The following is a 22,243-nucleotide window of genomic DNA, read 5'->3' on the forward strand; positions in this document are numbered from 1 at the left end:
TCTCAAGTTAGGCATAAAAACATAATATTAATTGAACAAAAATCTTACCAGAAGTGAATATTAACATCAAGTAGTTAGAACACATTTATTAATTTGCCATACATGAAACACTTTATTTGTGTCTAAAAAAATACGTATGTATATCCATTTGAATATCAAAATTAAGTACAGTCGATTTCACTAATAGTAACACAGGGAATAAAGAGAATACTGGAGTTCCAAGCGTCCATAGACTACGGTAACTACTTACTATCAGACGCGCTGTATGCTTGATTTCCACCAGAAAAGTATTTCTGTTTCAAACGATCTTCATAGAATTCACAACAATCAACAGAAATAGTTTGACAGATTCTATGGTACTACTCAACTCAACCAAGTACCAGTCATAAAGACGAGTCTCAGATATTTCACGATGACGAAAACAGCGTTTGCCTATGTTACACCAAACCCGCGTTCCCTTAGGAATAGCCAGGGTTCAGCATCAGCTCTACCTTGGTTACTGCTCACACAAGTACTCATCAAGACAAGTCCGATGACGAAAACAGCGCTTGCCTATGTTACTCCAAACCCGCGTTCCCCTGGGAAAAGCCAGGGTTCAGCATCAGCTCTCTACTTTGGTTACTGCTCACTCAAGTACTCATCAAGACAAGTCCGATGACGAAAACAGCGCTTGCCTATGTTACTCCAAACCCGCGTTCCCCTGGGAAAAGCCAGGGTTCAGCATCAGCTCTACCTTGGTTACTGCTCACTCAAGTACTCATCAAGACAAGTCCGATGACGAAAACAGCGTTTGCCTATGTTGCACGAAACCCGAGTTCCCTTAGGAATAGCCAGGGTTCAGCATCAGCTCTACCTTGGTTACTGCTCACTCAAGTACTCATCAATACAAATCCGATGACGAAAACAGCGTTTGCCTATGTTGCACGAAACCCGAGTTCCCCTAGGAATAGCCAGGGTTCAGCATCAGCTCTGCCCTGGTTACTCCTCACTCAAGTACTCACCAAAACAAGTCCGATGACGAAAACAGCGCTTGCCTATGTTACTCCAAACCCGCGTTCCCCTAGGAATAGCCAGGGTTCAGGATCAGCTCTACCTTGGTTACTGCTCACACAAGTACTCATCAAGACAAGTCCGATGACGAAAACAGCGCTTGCCTATGTTACTCCAAACCCGCGTTCCCCTGGGAAAAGCCAGGGTTCAGCATCAGCTCTACCTTGGTTACTGCTCACTCAAGTACTCATCAATACAAGTCCGATGAAGAAAACAGCGTTTGCCTATGTTGCACGAAACCCGAGTTCCCCTAGAAATAGCCAGGGTTCAGCATCAGCTCTACCTTGGTTACTGCTCACTCAAGTACTCATCAAAACAAGTCCGATGACGAAAACAGCGCTTGCCTATGTTAAACCAAACCCGCGTTCCCCTGGGAAAAGCCAGGGTTCAGCATCAGCTCTATCTTAGGAACTGCTCACCCAATTAACTCATCAAGGCGAGTTGGATGACGAAAACGGCTTATTTTTATGTTGGCAATTAACGTTTTCAATGTGTAATGATAATGGTTAATTGTATTGATTTTCGGCCAACACTGTATGCATGTAAATATACATGTATATTTACATGCATACATACATATTTACATATTTATATATTTATATATTTATATTCATACATACATACCTACATACATTCATACATACCTACATACATTCATACGTACGAACATATGTACATACTGATCTATGGGCGACGATGATCATTTACCATCAGGCGATCCATCAGTCCCTTGTCTCCCAGTTCATTAAAAATAATTTCTAGCCGTGTTCTACTTCTATCCAACGAAAACATGTTTCGTTGCAAAATTAAAAATGGGGCGCATAGTGCGGAGTGGCAACAGCGCATTTTCCTTCCGCCTCTTACACTAGCTTAGATTCATAATCCTGTCTCTTTCACGCAAGGCTCGACTACGCTTCAACAAAAGGGAAAGCCTTATAAATAGCGCTTAAAATAAGGGTAACCCTTATTAAAGGCTTGCAAGCCGTATCGGATAGCGGTAAGCCAATGCACAGGGCTAGCTTTATTGTTTTGCTAAGTTTTTTGTAAGGGCTAGTCAAATGAATGGGCTTGCAGTTCGAAAGGGAGAGTCTCTCGATTGGGTCGTCCTTACGTTAGGGATTCCCAATGAAAGGCTTGTAGCGCGGAAGGGGTTGTCCGGTCCCTGATGCGATCATCGCTTCGCTTACCTCAATTTGTTTAGTTATAGGTAAATTTATTTTTAACAAGCAGAAACGTCTGCTAACGATTCTAAACATTTTTTATATTAAAGGAAAAAATGGAAAAATTTACGCTTCCGGCGGGACTTGAACCCGCATCATTTGCAATCCGTGCAAGGCTCTTAACCAATTGAACTACGGAAGCCGCGCCGGACATCGCAAATCTTTCCATGCCTTTCCTTATGTACACACGTCTTAGGGTGACGTCTAGCGCCATCTACCGACAGACTATTACATCTTGTACGGCACTGGAGTCTCAAGTTATATTGAGAATTCACCAGTAACAATGTGCTAACCCATACTAAATTTATTTTTAACAAGCAGAAACGTCTGCTAACGATTCTAAACATTTTTTATATTAAAGGAAAAAATGGAAAAATTTACGCTTCCGGCGGGACTTGAACCCGCATCATTTGCAATCCGTGCAAGGCTCTTAACCAATTGAGCTACGGAAGCCGCGCCGGACATCGCAAATCTTTCCATGCCTTTCCTTATGTACACACGTCTTAGGGTGACGTTGACGTCTAGCGCCATCTACCGACAGACTATTACTTTTTTCCTTTAATATAAAAAATGTTTAGAATCGTTAGCAGACGTTTCTGCTTGTTAAAAATAAATTTAGTATGGGTTAGCACATTGTTACTGGTGAATTCTCAATATAACTTGAGACTCCAGTGCCGTACAAGATGTAATAGTCTGTCGGTAGATGGCGCTAGACGTCACCCTAAGACGTGTGTACATAAGGAAAGGCATGGAAAGATTTGCGATGCCCGGCGCGGCTTCCGTAGCTCAATTGGTTAAGAGCCTTGCACGGATTGCAAATGATGCGGGTTCAAGTCCCGCCGGAAGCGTAAATTTTTCCATTTTTTCCTTTAATATAAAAAATGTTTAGAATCGTTAGCAGACGTTTCTGCTTGTTAAAAATAAATTTAGTATGGGTTAGCACATTGTTACTGGTGAATTCTCAATATAACTTGAGACTCCAGTGCCGTACAAGATGTAATAGTCTGCCGGTAGATGGCGCTAGACGTCACCCTAAGACGTGTGTACATAAGGAAAGGCATGGAAAGATTTGCGATGTCCGGCGCGGCTTCCGTAGCTCAATTGGTTAAGAGCCTTGCACGGATTGCAAATGATGCGGGTTCAAGTCCCGCCGGAAGCGTAAATTTTTCCATTTTTTCCTTTAATATAAAAAATGTTTAGAATCGTTAGCAGACGTTTCTGCTTGTTAAAAATAAATTTAGTATGGGTTAGCACATTGTTACTGGTGAATTCTCAATATAACTTGAGACTCCAGTGCCGTACAAGATGTAATAGTCTGTCGGCAGATGGCGCTAGACGTCACCCTAAGACGTGTGTACATAAGGAAAGGCATGGAAAGATTTGCGATGTCCGGCGCGGCTTCCGTAGCTCAATTGGTTAAGAGTGCAAGGGCACGGATTGCAAATGATGCGGGTTCAAGTCCCGCCGGAAGCGTAAATTTTTCCATTTTTTCCTTTAATATAAAAAATGTTTAGTTATAGGTAGTATATGAACATGCGAGGACATACAATGGCTAACAAATTATTTGAAATTCCGTGTTAGACCTTTGCTTTATTTATTGATACAAATAAAATATAAGCCTCTGAAAGGTGAACCCGGTTGAATACCATTTCTGCAATAGGTATACGAAACGCGCGGAAAGGAAACCGCACAGTGCTGGCTTGGCTTGATATTTGATATTTTAAGGGTTACGTCAGGCGGTAACCTTATCTAACTTACTTCTGTCCTTTGTACAATTTATAATCTCTCTGCTAGAGATTATCTAGCTGTCGCGATATAAAACGACCGATCTCAAATTTCTTGAAAGGTTCTTTTAGAAGGTTCTTTTGTTCTTTTAGCTTATGTACGAATGGATATTTTCTACACGCGTTTACTGCATCATCATATAGAATTGCATTAACGCAACGTTCATCTCCTATGGCAGAATATGATTATTATATTAGGTAACGTTTGAGGCGTTGTCAACTTACACCGTCTTCTAGTCAAGTCAATATTTATTAATGTTTCTAAGGCAATCAGAGGAATTTACGACGTCGTTTGTCTTGACCAATGAGAGCGGGCCTGCGCTGCACTAACTGTACCATAGTCATCCATGGTTCTGGGCTAAATAATGTAGCTTATTTATTGCGTATTTATTCTTGTGTTTGTGATAGGCCGTGGGCGCATCCACTTCTCACGGCGATTGTGATGTGTAATATTGCATCCGGATTTGACATTCTAACATAAGTAATGATTTCATTTAAAACACTTTTTGCACGCAGCTTTCTGATGTTATAACTACTTATGTCAGTTTAGCTATTACCAATATTACCATATTATATCCATGCAAAGTGTATGTTTCAAATGACGTGTTATATAAGACCCCCCCATCTTGCATCTGTCCCATCTACTAGTAAATCACCGACACCACGTGTAAATTATTATGATTCACTATTCTGTTCATCGTTCTACACCATTATTCACCTGCAATTTAAAACACAGAATTCTCAATTTAAACTTTTCATAATTCAGAAGTGCCAAGTTTCATCAATATGCATTTATGCATGTCGCTTCCAAGCCAGTATTATGATTTATATTGTGTCCATGTTACCTTGTTTGGCGATCGTTCTTGATTCCAAATAGCATTTGATTTAGTGGTATTAACTTAACTGTTACTTCATTTCCATAGTCTCTTCTTAAACAATGCTTAACTAGTTTAGACACACCATAACCGTGTAATGTAACAGCTTAATAAGAATACAATGTACTCTTTAGTGCTCACTTCAATATCGGAAAAGAGTACACAAAAAGTGTAGATGGGAACGGTGTGTGTACGTTTATGTTTTCTCTTTTAATTGGAAAAATAATTGTTGTGTTTATTTGACCAAAGTTGATGTATTTAACCAAAGTCGACAATAACTAGCTATGATTTTGTTTCTGCGACACTCTTGCAGTGCTTGCCGCAATAGCTTTGATAAGAGTTCCTTGCCCTTTTCAGTAAGTCTTATCTTTCGCTTGTTGCACTACGCACAATTTAGTACATAAGAAAACGTTCTTAGTTCCTAGTAAACATGCAAGTTAATCGTGATTGATAAACGTTAGAGAACTGGCTCAACTCGAATTTGTACACTTTCATTTTGTGTAACATTGGCCTAGCAAGACATAGTAACAAATAAAAACCTATTTTTTTGCCTCACGATTGCTTTACTCGTAGTAGGATTTGAATCGCAACATTGATTTCTCTGCGATTAGGTTTGTAGAACTCAAAAAGTTTTTGCATCACCTATTTTGTAAAAGTCATTTAGCATTCTTATCTAGATTCATTTAAACTTTAAGTAATAGATTATTTCTTTTAGTCTATTTTATATTAAACAAAGTTGGGTTAGTTACGCCATTTATAACTCGAGAAAGGCGGCTGAAGACTGGACCGAGTTTCATTATTTTGAGTTTGTTTGATTCGTCTCCTCCGCCAAGAGCACCTTTTGACAACAGGAAAATCCACAAAAAATCTTAAAAAAATAATTAGCTAAGTATATGGATAGGATCTTGCATTTATTATGCTTTTTCGTTAAACATTTCGTAGTGGTCATGGATGTCATTTCCTGATTACAAAAAGAGATTATCTCCGGTCGTAGCTTCGAACACGTTACCGTAGCTTAGCCTTACTTGTATTTTATGAGTATTATATCATCATAGAAAACCGAAGTGTCGAATGCTTCACGGCTCGAATCAGGACTTTCTGGCGTGAGTCATCCTTAACGCCTCGATTAGCTTGAAAACGCAATGTTGCTAAACAAAATTACTAAGAACTTTTTTAACTAATAAAACCTTATTTAAATTAGTTATCATAATACAAATGCTGGTTTCTTTCACCGAAAGGCAACTGGATGCAGGTAGCTACGAATTGGAATTTCAAATGTCGATAATGTCGATAATAAATTTTCGCGCTGACTACATCACTTCACTTAGAAACGAATTATTTGCATTTGTCGCGTAACTGCAGATAGTAATTTCTTGACACCACTGTAAGCAAATAAATAAAGTTGGCACGGTAGTTACTATTACCACTATCATTCAGCTCTTTCTAATACTAACTTAATCCCTTGCACAATCACAGACCGATAGAAAATTACCAATATTAATCAAAATAATATGAATTCCACTGCTTCCCTTCGAGATCGCTATCAAAACCGTAAAGTATCCATTTAACTTTGTTCTACATTTTGATAAGTAGTAGGAAGCAGGCGTTGGTGGGTAATGGAGCGCAGGCGCGAGCAGCGCAGCGGGCGGCGAAAGGCAATCGCCACTAGAAGCTTCAGGGATTACATCTCACTTTATTTCATAAATATGGACTATGTTCGCAAGTCCTAACAAAAGTTCCTCAATTTAATAACTTTTTTTTGGTTGTTAGGGACAACTAAAATGCAAAATAAGTACATGAAATCCATCCACGTTTTAAATGCTTAAATAATTTAGGTATTAAATAAAAAGTTTTTGATCCCAAGCTGGTGTTTCCTATTTCAAGTTATCATCAGCCTTATTACATTAAGACCCACTTCACGCCTGTCAACTGTCAAATACCATACAAAATGGTGGGTTAACCCTCGGGTTAACCCTCCATTTTCATTGGTGCAAGTGGCCCTAAGTATTATTAGATTTTCCGCTGCTGCAGATTGTATGCACTCATTCGTCTTTTTAGGGTTCCGTAGTCAACTAGGAACCCTTATAGTTTCGCCATGTCTGTCTGTCCGTCCGTCCGTCCGTCCGTCCGTCCGTCCGTCCGTCCGTCCGTCCGTCCGTCCGTCCGTCCGTCCGTCCGTCCGTCCGTCCGTCCGTCCGCGGATAATCTCAGTAACCGTAAGCACTAGAAAGCTGAAATTTGGTACCAATATGTATATCAATCACGCCAACAAAGTGCAAAAATAAAAAATGGAAAAAAATGTTTTATTAGGGTACCCCCTACATGTAAAGTGGGGGCTGATATTTTTTTCATTCCAACCCCAACGTGTGATATATTGTTGGATAGGTATTTAAAAATAAATAAGGGTTTACTAAGATCGTTTTTTGATAATGTTAATATTTTCGGAAATAATCGCTCCTAAAGGAAAAAAAAGTGCGTCCCCCCCCCTCTAACTTTTGAACCATATGTTTAAAAAATATGAAAAAAATCACAAAAGTAGAACTTTATAAAGACTTTCTAGGAAAATTGTTTTGAACTTGATAGGTTCAGTAGTTTTTGAGAAAAATACGAAAAACTACGGAACCCTACACTGAGCGTGGCCCGACACGCTCTTGGCCGGTTTTTATATCATGCTCAGGCAGGCAATTATGGTCGCGCGATAAGTGATAAAATAGCAGGCCGTCCCTATCGCACTATTTGTAAGTGCGATAGGGACGGCCTGATATTTTATCGTCTATCGCGCGACCATGCTTCCCGTGCTGGCGTCTATGGTAAAGAAGTTTTTTTATAGTTGTAAAATTAACTGCATGTCTTTTAAATTAAGTGATTATACTGAAATAACTAAGAGCAAAACTTAAACCACGTCATGTCGATATTGATCATGAAAGCGTGAACTCGAAAGCGGGCGATGACGCTTTCATCAATCGGGTGATTACTTATAGTGACATCCAATTACTACTCACAATGATTAGTGGTAGGCTTTCTAAATGACGAGCTTCGCACACATTACCTGTTTCCTAACAGATATTGTAAAATTGCTGAGATACTCAAGTTGTTATTGTCATTAAAGCGGAATGTTCAAAGCAAAATAGTTGTAAAGGCGTTAAGCTTTTGTCAGTATTATTATCGCTAAGGTACCTATTCTAATAATTTGCCCTCTGACACGAAGGATCAAGGCCGTCCAACCTTTCACTTTTTCAATAATCGGTATTACCAAAGCGGTAAGCTATACGCACTCCGACCTCAAACTGACAACACGAACACGATAGCGAAATTGTAACAAAAAACAAAAGTAAAAAAACTCCTTGATTCTCTCTGCCGTTTCGTCACCTAGTGGATTGTGGCCGGCCAAATTATGCGGCAAATTTTCGACGTTTTTGCACTCAAATGTGATTTAGAACAAGGCGCGTGACTTTCGCAATCTGTGACATTATCGTTTCGTGTCTGGCCGAAACGAAAACTGTTTGACCTGACTTTGGATGTGGTTTAACTGTTGAATGAAATGGAAATCAAGCATGCTTTGTGACCCTGCCTGCTAAGCCGCGGTCCTGGGTTCGAATCCCGGTAAGGGTATTTGTTTGTGTGATGAGCCACGGATATTAAATTTGTTCCTGAGTTATGGCTGTTTTCTATGTTATGTAATTATGTATATGTTATAAGTATTTGTTTATTATATATACCTATAATTATCGTTGTCTCGAGACCCACAATACAAGCCCTCCTGAGCTTGCTGTGGGGCTCAGTCAATCTGTGTAAGAATGTCCTGTAATATTTATTATTATTTATAACCATTTAGGATACCTAATAAAATCTATTGCAAGACAGCTGACAACAGTCTAATCGTCAGTGCCCAGAATGGTTACAAGCAATCTTACCAGTACTTTGATTTCATTTGGAAATGATTTTAATCTTAAACCATTATCGTCTGTATTCGTTCACAGAAGGCTATCGAATCTAGACAGTCTTTATTTGGTCAGTAAAATCGAAACTGACGCTGCGCTAGGGCTTCCATGCGTTCTAAACTTTGAAAGTATTCATTTCAGAACATGAACATTTTTTTGCATGAGTTTAGAGTATACTCGTTTACCTAATAGATGCTATTTAAAAGCCGAACATTCATTTTAAAACGTAGGAACTTAATCCTTTGTTTAATATATATTACGAGTGTACACAAGATACATTAATCTCTTTAAGTAAAACTGCTGTTTCGCGTCATTCTGCTTGACCTTATCAAATTAAAGCCAATTGGCTTCGATAAGTTGTCCCAATTCATTAGCCTGTCTAGCTACCCTAGTCACGAGAATCATGAGACAGTTACGGACTCTTTGCCTCGCTTCGGGATAATAAGTAAAGTGTGGTTCGTGAGTCGCTGGCGTTCATTTCCATTTGTGCACGAGCCATTGTACCCTTGACAGCCTAGATAACGCAATTGCCAGACTATGAAAACTTTATTGCGAGAACCTCGTGGCTTTCCTTCATCTCCGTTTAATTGCATCAATCATCTTATTATTGCAATGAAATAAATCGTGCATGTTAAGATGTACTCGCTATTTGGTTAATACGTACAATATTTGTTTATCACGTTTGTTTTGAAATCGGTTACAGTGTATGTTGACTCGCATATGGTACGAGTAGATATAGTCAAAAGATGGAAACCGTTAACACTATGAATAACAGCTTTGTGTTGTGGAATGAAATACTAGTCATAAATACTTACTGTCTAATGAGCCATTATAATATCATCTTCAAATGGCTTACAATTATTTCACAACACAAGATGAAGTTAATATTACTCGTACACAATTCTACATTCTATGTTTGTACTTGACCTAAGGTTCTCCTTTTCTATTTCCCTTTAACCGACTTCAAAAAAAGGAGAAGGTTATTTGTGATATAAAAACCTTTTACGAGTATTTATTTAAAATATCAGTAAAATCTAAAATTAAAAAAAAAGTTAAACCAGCAATTTTTTATTGATAGTCCATTATTGTTAAAAAATACATATTCCATCTACTCTACACAATATGTAAAAACCTGATTTGTATTGTGAAAATTCAAATGATGCTCAAAATCATTTGTTAGGTGAACTTGTTCAAGCCGATACGCCTGATAAATGTTAGACACGAGCCATAAAATCAAACGAGGGTTAATTTAAATTCACAACATTTAATAGACGAGGTTATTCAAGCTACAGAACACAGTGGACTTCAATCGAACCTAACTTATATGAACAAGTTGACGTTACAATGGAAACCCGCCGGGCCGTGCTATAAAAGGCGAGTGCAGACAGAATGGCCGTCTCGTGACGTTGCTGCTCCGATAACGGAATCATCGAGACCTTGAATAGTGGTTTGAACTTTCGGTGGATGAATCATGCGCGTTGCGAGAAACCCTGCAAAGCTTAGTACAAGTATCTATTTAGTACGAGTATGTATCTACGATTATGTACGTAGGTACCTGTGTACAGACCGTGGCGTAACATGTCTCAATTTCGAAGCCCGATTGTTACAGTCGCCGAATTTTTTTTCAGAAAATTTTTACAACATCCTTGCCTTTGGTATGTTATGCCGTTAGAATAAGAGTATTTAAATTGGTAAACCGTTTAATCAATTGACGGTTTTCAGAAAAAATGCGCCCTTAATCTGTTAAATGAAAATTATGCAAATTAAACCTTGGGTTGGGTTAACATATTTCGAAGTTGAGATATGCCAGTATAATGATCGTGCTTGAAGGTCCGATATAACTTAACGTTCCTTCCAAGCAATCATGAAAACGTGTACCATTATTATGAGGGTACGAAATCTGTAGTACACGAGTTTCTCGTATCCAAATTGATTTTCCACATTATGTTTACCGGTATTTGTAGTACATTTACTTTACCCCTGTTTTATTAATTCAATTCAATTCAAAATATCTTTATTCATGTAGGCCTATAATATTGAGTCTATAATATACAATTTCATATAAAAATAATCGTTAAACAAAAAATATATAATTAGGTATATGTATATATAAAAATACATGTCTAGAATATTTCTAGGAAAAATCCAATGTCCAAAAAAATACAATATTAATTTCATCAACAATAATAATAATATTAAATAAATATTGACCCTGTATATAGTAAACTCATTAGATATGTATGTATATGTGTACTAGTATAACAGTATAATATTTTCCCATAGACACGTCTGCAGGAGCACGTCGCTCTCATCCATTATGGTGTCTGCTGCAGTGTGCGCGAAATAGCGCGAATGCCAAGACAATTGTCTTGGGCTTTCAAATGTCACACCCGCGGGTCGAGGCGACGTGGGAGATTCACATTTTACCTCCAATCACGTTTATTGCAAAGTTAATGCCTCGGTGAAACTAAATTATTGTAGTTTCCCTTGTCTCGACATTTAACCCAGCACGGGAAGCATGGTCGCGCGATAGACGATAAAATATCAGGCCGTCCCTATCGCACTATTAGTAAGTGCGATAGGGACGCCCAGATGTTTTATCATTTATCGCGCGACCATGCTTCCCGTGCAGGGCACGTTTTTTAGCAAATAATTCTGTATACTATATCTATGAAATACAATCTCATTTATTAACACGTTTTGTTTAGATCTTACGGTGCCGATATGACAAATGAATGATGCAATGACGACCATGAGTCCAGCGGGCGTACTAGCACACTAGTGTGATAAAATTTATCGCATCGGTGCGTCCTTATCGCACTTACAAATAGTGCCAAAAGGACGGCCTGACGTTATATCGTTTATCAGCTATTTGTAAGTGCGATAGGCACGGCCTGTCATTTTATCATTTATTGCGCGACCCATGCTTATACGCCAGGACAAAATCACTATAAGGCTTTCAAAAACAAAAGGGTGCCATTTTCTTTGTAAATACCTACATCTGGGACACGAAAGTATTTTTTTAAAGAGTTAAACCATGAATAAGTAGATAGCGACTCGTGACTCGATAGAACTGACGCGATATATGAGCCCATGAGGTGTGTGTAAATAGACGTAGGTTGATCAGGTTTCTTCCTAGTTCTATTATTCGTGTACATTTTTTGTTATTAGTGTCGTTTAACTTTACGCAATTTGAACCGGTTGCTGTGCTACTATGATTATTAATATTATTACTAGTTACTGCAATCACACATCTGAATGGGCACAAAATGATTTTTCATGTAATTCTTCAGAAATTGTAACTGTATGAATGCATTATAAATAAATAAATATTGGGGACACCTTACACAGATCAACTTAGCCCCAAACTAAGCAAAGCTTGTACTATGGGTGCTGAGCGACGATATACATATTTACTTAAATAGATAAATACATACTTATATACATTGAAAACATCCATGACTCAGGAACAAATATCTGTGCTCAATGCGTTTTCGTTCAGTCCATATTCCATTATTCGGTTTTATCAACCACTAGTGATGCCTTTTTTCCATGTTGTATATGTCGCAGTAAGATAGATAAAGCCGTTATATAGTTATAACCCTAGGGATATAATTATATGTCGTAACATAGTTAAAGGAAAGCGATTAATTGCTATCTTACTAGGAATATAACTATAATACTAAACTAGTTTAGTCATATAGTTATATGACTGGATTCAGTTTAGTGAAATGATTGTAGGCAGGAGTGCGGCGGTGCGGCGGAGGTATAGTTATAACCCTAGGGATATAATTATATGCCGTAACATAGCTAAACGAAAGCGATTCCTTACCATCTTACTAGGAATATAATTATAATACGTTACTAGTTCAGTTATATAATTATATCACTGGATTAAACTTAGTCTAGGGATATAATTATAATACGTCTCTAGTTAAGTAATATAGTTATATTACAGGATTAAGTTCAGTAGTATAATTGTAGCAGTGTAGTGCTGCAAATTGCACTATTTGCGATAGTAAATATGCAGATACAATTTAAAAAATGAATAAATCCGATATTATGAAAAGAACCGGGAGCACCGGTTCCTAAATTTTTGTCTCCGTTCTTTCGCCACCATAAAATTACCGGGATTTCCCGGGAAATCAAGAATCGGGAAATACCGGGAGCATGCCCTAACTGTTACGTTTTAACTAATATAGCTTGGATTCGTTTGTTTAATAGTAACCAAACCTTGTGTACTATGTTCGATACAAAATAAACTTTGTTCTAACGTCAGTGACATTGCAACCGAGACTTAATGCATAGTAATACGCGATTAAGTCCCGTTTGCAATTTTAAATACCGTATTATAATTATATTCCTAGTAAGATGGTAATCGCTTTTGTTTAGCTAGTTACGGCATATAATTATATCCCTAGGGTTATAACTATACCTCCGCCGCACCGCCGCACTCCTGCCTACAATCATTTCACTAAACTGAATCTAGTCATATAACTATATGACTAAACTAGTTTAGTATTATAGTTATATTCCTAGTAAGATAGCAATTAATCGCTTTCGTTTAACTATGTTACGACGTATAATTATATTCCTAGGGTTATAACTATATAACGGTTTTATCTATCTTACTGCGACATATACATTACATACTAGGTTAGATAGCGATAGCGTACTTCATAGATTTCCTTGAATTTCTTCACCATCTTGCGTGTCATATAATTTACAGTGCTTCGGTTGTGATGTAAATCAGTGCCTGTCTTAAAACTGGTAAATTTCTAAGAGGCAGCAATGATCGCGTCTTATATTAAAATATACGATTTCACCTGGCGCTATTTACACGTAAAGTACTCGGACAACTGATAATAAAATCACTGGGTAGCTCGACACGCGATCCTTGTGAACTACCTATATAAACCGAACTGCCAATAGTGCCAGTGGCCCGGTACCGGTAAAGCTAAAGAGTTACCTTTTGGTAACTTTCATTTTTTAGGGTTCCGTACCAAAAAGGTACAAAAGGAACCCTTATGGCGCCGCTCTGTCCGTCTGTCCGTCTGTCACATTTCAAAATATCTCGAGAACTACTTCTGCTATCGATTTGAAATTTGGAACAGTTATAAACATTTTGAACCTCTACAAGCTGATAGTATTATTTAAAAAAATATATTAATATTAATTATAGAAAATGGCCAAAATGGAAGGGGGGCAAACTGTAAATGTCAAGTTACTAGTTCAAGTGGGGTATCTTTAGAAAGAGCTCAAATTGTACATATCAAAACTATTTTTGTTGTGGAAAAAAAAAGAATTATGAAGGAAAATGTAAAAAAATACCGTTCCCCCTCCTTATCTCGGAAGTTTACCAACGAAAAATTATGAAATTTTTACGAAATATTGCTTTTATGCTAAAATGGAATGGAATTTATGGAAAAAGTAAAATCGTGTATGTACCTTGGAAACTTTTTTTTTTAATTCACAAAAAACTTTTCAGATTTTAATTTTCAATTTAACCACCTTTGCGGATTATATCGAACTTCAAATACAAACTTCAAAACGAGATTATACGTAAAAAAAATCTCTTTTAAATAAAGAAAAAACTGTCCAAATCGGTTGACATCATAAATAATTATCACTGAAAAACTAACATACTAAACAGGTCGCACAAATGAGTTAGCGAAATCACCGAGATTTGGCGCTGTTAGCTATAGGTAATTATAGTCAAATCTTTAAAGTTATACATAATTATGAGATACACGAGATTATTTTAACTTTTGTAAGTTTGTACGGATACGGAACCCTCGGTGGGCGAGTCCGACTCGCACTTGGCCGGTTTTTATATATTGATAAGTGTCAAGAAATGGAAATGGACTAATAAATCGTTTCTCGACTTTTTTTAAAGTCAATGCGTATTCTTGCTATAGCAACTGATTACGTAAGTATGTAATCAGACTTCAAACATAATATCTATCAGATAAGTAAATAATAGTTATTACAAGGGGGCAAAGTTGTTGTTTAACCGCACGTGCCAATATTGATACCCGAGCAAGCGAAAGATCCAGTATTGAACCGCGAGCGTAGCGAGTGGTTCAAAAAGTGGAATCTTGAGCGTTGCGAGGGTTTCAAGGCACGAAGGTTAAACAAACTTTGCCGCCGAGGAAACACAAAATTTTTCACCACACCAACACGAACAAAATATTGACTATAAAACATGAAACTAAATCAAATCTATCAATCTAATCAATATTTATGATTCAAAATCATCATCTACACGTAAATTATACCAGCCGGCTCAAGACATCAGGTTAAAATTTGTATGAAATTACTTTGCACTCTTGTGGATAAAATGCAGTTTTGCTATCTGTTTTCGAATAGCAAAGTAAGCCTTTACCAGTTGGTGTGGTGAAAATTCATTTTATGGTACTAAATAAGCTCCATAAGGTTCATATTTTGGGTCATATAAGTAACTGACTAGAAAATGTCTTTCCCATCATGGAAACCATAGGGTATTCTTTGGGAGGCGTGCGCGGAGCCGAAGCCAACACGTAGAGGCTCTATTGACACTTTAATGAAATATAAGGTTCATTAAAGTGCCCTTGCCCGTGTAAGTGACTAGAAAAATATTATTATGAAATATGTACCAACATTGTTCCCGAATTGGCTTTCATATTCATCGAGTTCTATCTGCTACGTACATAAACTTAATAGCTGCGAATTACTTGCTTACATTAAGACATTTAATGACAAGTTACGTGTATGGTGACCATAAGTCTTGAGTTAATGCCAAGCATGTCCAATTGTCTAGCCCATAACTAAGTTCTCTTGATTATAAGCGACATATGATTATATTTAGTAAGCTAGTTACCGCCTTAGTAATCTGCGATTGGATTATAGATTGTATTCAACGTTTATAATTGTAATAAATACCACCCTTATCTTGATGATACAGTAACATTGTATTTGTAACCTACTTTGCAGTCTAGCTTCTTTACTTTGCTTCCCACCTTTCACAAATCCATACGTATGCAAAGAACAAAAATGTGAAGTTACCTAGGTTTGTTGTTTCACGCGCTAAGTAGGCCATTTAGCAACGACGCGACAGCAATTTCACACAAAATGACACCGATAACTGGATTCATGTCACACTATGGTTTGCTCCTCGCGGTGTTGTCATACCTGTTTATCTTTTTGTCTATGTTGCAAAACCTTTCTAAATGCAGCTCACAATTAGGTAAATTTGCCATGAAAATATGACTAAGATTACAGTTATTTAAAAATATTCTTTGGATTCTAAGACTGCTCAATTTGCAAAACCGGCTATACGACTAGTTATTAAACTTATGTAGATCGGATGAAAGTAAATTTATAAAACATAAGTTGGACAAAAAATGCATGTGCCACCAAAACTTAACAATCGAATTGGGTGAATAATATGTCAGTCAAAGAATCCGGGGCGATTACTCATTCATTTCAACCTGTAGCATGTTTGTATGTCTGATTTGGCCCGGGTCACTCCCATCTGCCCACGTACTGACGGCGAAAGTAGAATTACGAAGTAGACTTTTATTTATGTTTATTATGTTCACTGTATATATTTGTTCACTGCTACAATACCTCACTCGATACGTAACAAGACATGATTCATATACATATCGTACTACGAGTTGTATAGGTATTGAAATTGCCAAACCACTAATATAGTTCCATCTTACTTACACATATCTTGTTTAATTCCCACGCACAAAATAATAAATTGAACTGTTTTTGCATTCACAGAACTAGAAAAAGTGGAGCTATGTGCAATACTAGCTTTTACCCGCGGCTTCGCCCGCGTAATAAAAGTATTCTTATTGAAACGTTTACAAAAAATAAGATTTTCATTTGGATCCGTAGGTTTCTTTGTAGGTACATCTGTCCGCGATTATTTCGATTAAGGTAAAGCGGGGCAATTCTCGACTGGAGGGCCATTGTAACTGATCTATTTGCTGTACGGTCCGGTTTTGGCTGACTGTACCTTACACATATTAATATTGTTTTAAAAGAAATTCTTGCAATGATTGTAGAATTGTTACACAGCGACCACAGCGTAGGTGCGAATATGTATGTATTTTACCTATATAAATATTCATACTGGGGAAACTTCATACAACCCACATAGCCAGTATCTCGACGCTATGGTCGGTAGGGTAAAAAGTACTTCCTTGCATTATCGCTTACAATTTTTTCCATTTTGCTTATACTTATTGCAAACGTAAACATATAAAAGGCAAGCAAACAACGATCTTCTTACAGCACATTGAATGTAATAGTTTACGGATGCAGGATACTCGCCGATGCCTACTTACTAATACCTTCCCACTGGGCCACCTGCATTTTACACTGCCTAAATATCGATTGCCGACCGATTATTCCGACCCCAATCCCTATTTTTATCCCCGTCCCTATCTCTATCTTTGTCCCCGTTCCGTCCCTGTCCCCGTCCCTCCCCTATCCCTATCCCCGTCCCCGTCCCCTATTTTTATCCCTATTTCTATCCCTATCCCTATCCCGATCCCGATCCCGATCCCTATCCCCACCCCTACCCCTACCCCTACCCCTACCCCTACCCCTATCCTTATCCCAATCCCAATCCCTATCCCTATCCCTATCCCTATCCCTATCCCTATCCATATCCCTATCCCTATCCATATCCCTATCCCTATCCCTATCCATATCCCTATCCCTATCGCAATCCCTATCCCTATCCCTATCCCAATCCCAATCCCAATGCCTATCCCTAACCCTATCCCTATCCCTATCCATATCCCTATCCCAATCCCAATTCCAATCCCTATCCCTATCCCTATCCCTATCCCTAACCCTATCCCAATCCCAATCCCAATCCCAATCCCAATGCCTATCCCTATCCATATCCATATCCCTATCCCTATCCCTATCCCAATCCCAATCCCTATCCCTATCCCTATCCCTAACCCTATCCCGTTCCTGTCCCTGTCCCTGTCCCTGACCCTGTCCCTGTCCCTGTCCCTGTCCCTGTCCCTGGCCCTGTCCCTGTCCCTGTCCTTGCCCCTGTCAAATTATCATGCTAGGAGGTGAACTTTGAAAAATCCTTTCTTAGTGCTCCTCTAAGGAACTTCCGTGTCAATTTGAAATCTCTTGAACCAGAAGTAAAGATAAAAACTAAAGCTATACTTATGGCTATTTTGGATATTTTAACCCCATTGCACAATAACAGGGGAGAAAATTTCTTTTCCACCTCATTAGATTTAAAAATCGTTGTATTTATCGTGATCAGCGACCCGATAAACCATAAAAACGATACCCATATTGTGTTTTTGACTTTACCCCCTTTGCACCCCTTTAGGGGTCAAATTTTCAAAAAACCTGAAACATGTATTTAGTCATATGTCTTTAGGAATCCTCCTGTGAAGTTTCGAATAAAATAGTCAAACTAATCTTGTTTCCCCATACAAACTTTGAACCCCCATTTCACCCTTTTAAGAGGAGAATTTTGAAAAATCCTTTCTTAGTGCTCCTCTACGCCATATAAGGAACCTATGTGCCAAATTTGAAATCTCTAGGACCAGCGGTTTCGGCTGTGTGTTGATATGTCAATCAGTCAGTCAATATCTTCTTTTATATATTTAAACCCCATTGCACCACAACAGGGGAGAAGGTATTTTACTTCCGCCTCGTTAGATTTTAAAAAACGGTGTATTTATCGTGATCAGCGACCCGATAAACCATAAAAACGATACCCATATTGATTTTTTGACTTTATCACCCCCTTTTCACCCTTTTAGGGGTTAAATTTTCAAAAAACCTGAAACACGTATTCAGTCATATGTCTTAAGGAATCTTCCTGTGAAGTTTCGAATAAAATAGTCAAACTAATCTTGTTTCCCCATACAAACTTTGAACCCCCATTTGACCTCCTTAGGAGGTGAATTTTGGAAAATCCTTTCTTAGTGCTCCTCTACACTATATAAGGAACCTACGTGCCAAATTTGAAATCTCTAGGACCAGCGGTTTCGGCTGTGTGTTGATATGTCAGTCAGTCAGTCAATATCTTCTTTTATATATTTTTTTGATATTTAAACCCCATTGCACCACAACAGGGGAGAAGGTATTTCACTTCCGCCTCGTTAGATTTTAAAAACGTTGTATTTATCGTGATCAGCGACCCGATAAACCATAAAAACGATACCCATATTGATTTTTTGACTTTATCACCCCCTTTTCACCCTTTTAGGGGTTAAATTTTCAAAAAACCTGAAACACGTGTTCAGTCATATGTCTTAAGGAATCTTCCTGTGAAGTTTCGAATAAAATAGTCAAACTAATCTTGTTTCCCCATACAAACTTTGAACCCCCATTTGACCCCCTTAGGAGATGAATTTTGGAAAATCCTTTCTTAGTGCTCCTCTACACTATATAAGGAACCTACGTGCCAAATTTGAAATCTCTAGGACCAGCGGTTTCGGCTGTGCGTTGATATGTCAGTCAGCTTCTTCTTTTATATATTTAGATAGATTAGTATTCGACACATAAAATAGTTTAGCACATTTTAGGGAATTTTTATAATATCTACGTTTTGTTGTAAATAGGGTGTAAAGCTCTTTCCTATTGGTTTTTTTTTATTGAAAAACAAACATAAAAAACTGAATTGATTCCTATGTTTAAAAGCGGTTGTTCGACTACCAAAATTATACCACCAATAAAGTGAGTCACGTAAGCGACCGGTTCCCACACCTACTTGCTCCCACGCGCTTTCAGATCGCTCTGGTCACTGTATATTGTACTTGTATCTGTGAAGGGTGCCAATTTTCTCTTTATTAATTAGGTCTGCAATAAGTTTGTTTCATCATTAAGAGGAACCCTGAAAACTAGTCTAAGCAATCTTCGCTTAAACTGGCATCATTCTATTGCAGGTTTTTGTAGCTTTAAAAATAACTTAAACATTTGGAAATGTTTGAGTTATAAGGTTATAACTAAAAGCATGAATTCTGTTTTTGAGAATACCTGACCAGAATGTCGCCTAGATAACCAATCGCGCCTTTAAACGAGATCTTTATTTTGCGAATCACATCTACTGAAGATGCTCGCGTAGAATGATTGCGCCATCTTCCTTCTTGCACGGCGCAGAACTTGGCAGAACCTTCCTTTCTCCGTTAATTTCTCAACTTCATGTACGAATTGCAAATAGTTACCTACTTACTTAGACCCTAATAATCCTCACAATTTCTGTTTATATTTTGAGTACCCGATAGTATGTAATAAATGGCTAGTTAACCTTTCTGTTACACTGTGATATTATGCTAATGGACGTTATCTACCTCGACAGTGCTTTCCTTGCCATTTTCAATATATTATATTTATCTTATATGTCCTGTCTTATGAGTCAAGCTTACGAGTAGTGTAACTAATCTTTACAACATATCTGCGCTGGATTAGATGTTGCTTTCTTCTGTAACCTCATGACACCTATAATTAGTAAAATGACATGTTCGTTTTATCTATTCCTATCTGTGAGAAATACCTAAATAAACATTTCGCCCGTGTGGTGACGAGTTAAGAATTTCACCACTCCCTTTCCTCTCGTGGTTGTCGTAGAAGTCGACTGTGGGATATGGGTTTAATTGAGGCGTATGCGAGAGGCTGGCACCTGTCACTGCAATTCCGTTTTCTTTTAACCCCTTAATTTTCTAAAAGTGGCACTGAAACTAAAGCAGTTTCATGTGCTCTGCCTAACCCTTATGAGATATTTTCTCTTCATTATAAAGATTAAGTAATGTCTATGGCAACAGGAGACTTGACTACTCAATTTGGATTATTCTCACATCAGCTATTATGCCGTAGATGTTTATACTAGATGTTTGTACAACGCACGTCCGATAGAATCAATAAGAATGGCCATTTTAACAAACAACCGATTTATTTATCGATCGCACACAAATATTTAATTGGTATTACTAATTGCTGAGTGTGGCCCATTGTTTTGTTTTGTTAGGTGCTTTCTCACAATTGCCATTGTGGTTGGACAATGTTGGGAGTTGACCTCACTGGTCCGTGATGAAACTCCTTTTTGCTCGTTCAGGAAATGATCTGATCTTATAAGGTTTTTTAATCAAATACGTTTCACAATTGCTAAGTGAATAATTTCGTTTTTAGTGTTGAAATGGACAATAGTAGAATTTCAAATTTAATGCCATTGTTCTCACGGTGATATTTAATTTCATGTTTATTGTTTCAGATGAAGCGGGAGTGAATAGTTTAAGGAATGCGATTACAACGGAGTAAAAACTGCTGGGTAAGTTTAAAACTGGAATTGAGAAAATGCATGAAAAATAATAATGTTTGTGTGTTATTTTCATTAAACGGCCCACGCGAAATTGAAGCAAAAACGTAAAATTCTAAATAACTTTGTAAAATTTTTGATCTGATAAGTAGTCAATAAGTTAAAACCGAAATAAATTACACATATGAAAGAAAAAGTGACCAAGTCCTCTGGTGCCTGAGGCTGGAATCGAACCAGCGTACTTTCCAATCGCGGGAAATGCCTCTTTATCCGCTCGGCCACCCAGGTCACAGCTGTCGAGGTCGAAATTATCTCTCATATGAGTAATCTATACAAGGACTCGTAGCGCCCTCTGTCCATCCCTAGGGCAGAACGGTATGGTTCTTGCCCCCCGTGTAAACCAAACTCAGGTTGGTTTCGACACAGCTCGAGAGATGGCGCTGCTAAATCAATTCTAATGAACACATGTTAAATTATAATCTATTGAAAATATTTTAACTTGTGCTGTCTTAAAGTAGTCACACTACTATGTATATAAATTAAAACCGAAATAAATTACACATATGAAAGAAAAAGTGACCAAGTCCTCTGGTGCCTGAGGCTGGAATCGAACCAGCGTACTTTCCAATCGCGGGAAATGCCTCTTTATCCGCTCGGCCACCCAGGTCACAGCTGTCGAGGTCGAAATTATCTCTCATATGAGTAATCTATACAAGGACTCGTAGCGCCCTCTGTCCATCCCTAGGGCAGAACGGTATGGTTCTTGCCCGTTCCGTTTCCTACAGCATCAGCATAATAAACCTCGAGTCCACGCGGCGCAAGTATTATCACTGGTTAAAAAACTGGAGTCATTTATAAACCGCACCTTGAAGACACATCGTAAGTTATTGCTTCGATGTCTTGCCGTTGACTTACGAAATATTTATCTCACGTCTAATACATTAACTTAAACGATATTAAACGAAGGTACGCACAACTCAATTAGATGATGTCAGACTAATAAAAAGGAGCGTATGTCCACCTGATTTATAGTATATACTTGACGTTCTGGTGTAGCAGGGCACGATATAGACCGGTCTAC

At 38.0% G+C, this 22,243-nt stretch overlaps 1 protein-coding gene across 1 annotated transcript in view; it reads left to right on the forward strand.

Annotated features, from left to right (window-relative positions):
- Window positions 1-22,243, forward strand: part of LOC125235638 (cadherin-99C) — a 166,856-nt gene that overhangs the window by 82,710 nt on the left and 61,903 nt on the right. Inside the window, 1 exon segment of the mRNA XM_048142241.1 lies at window positions 21,118-21,174. The gene's annotated coding sequence lies outside the window, so the exon portion shown is untranslated.

This window comes from Leguminivora glycinivorella, chromosome 2 (genome assembly GCF_023078275.1).
Source record: "Leguminivora glycinivorella isolate SPB_JAAS2020 chromosome 2, LegGlyc_1.1, whole genome shotgun sequence".
In the NCBI taxonomy this organism is placed as follows: domain Eukaryota; kingdom Metazoa; phylum Arthropoda; class Insecta; order Lepidoptera; family Tortricidae; genus Leguminivora; species Leguminivora glycinivorella.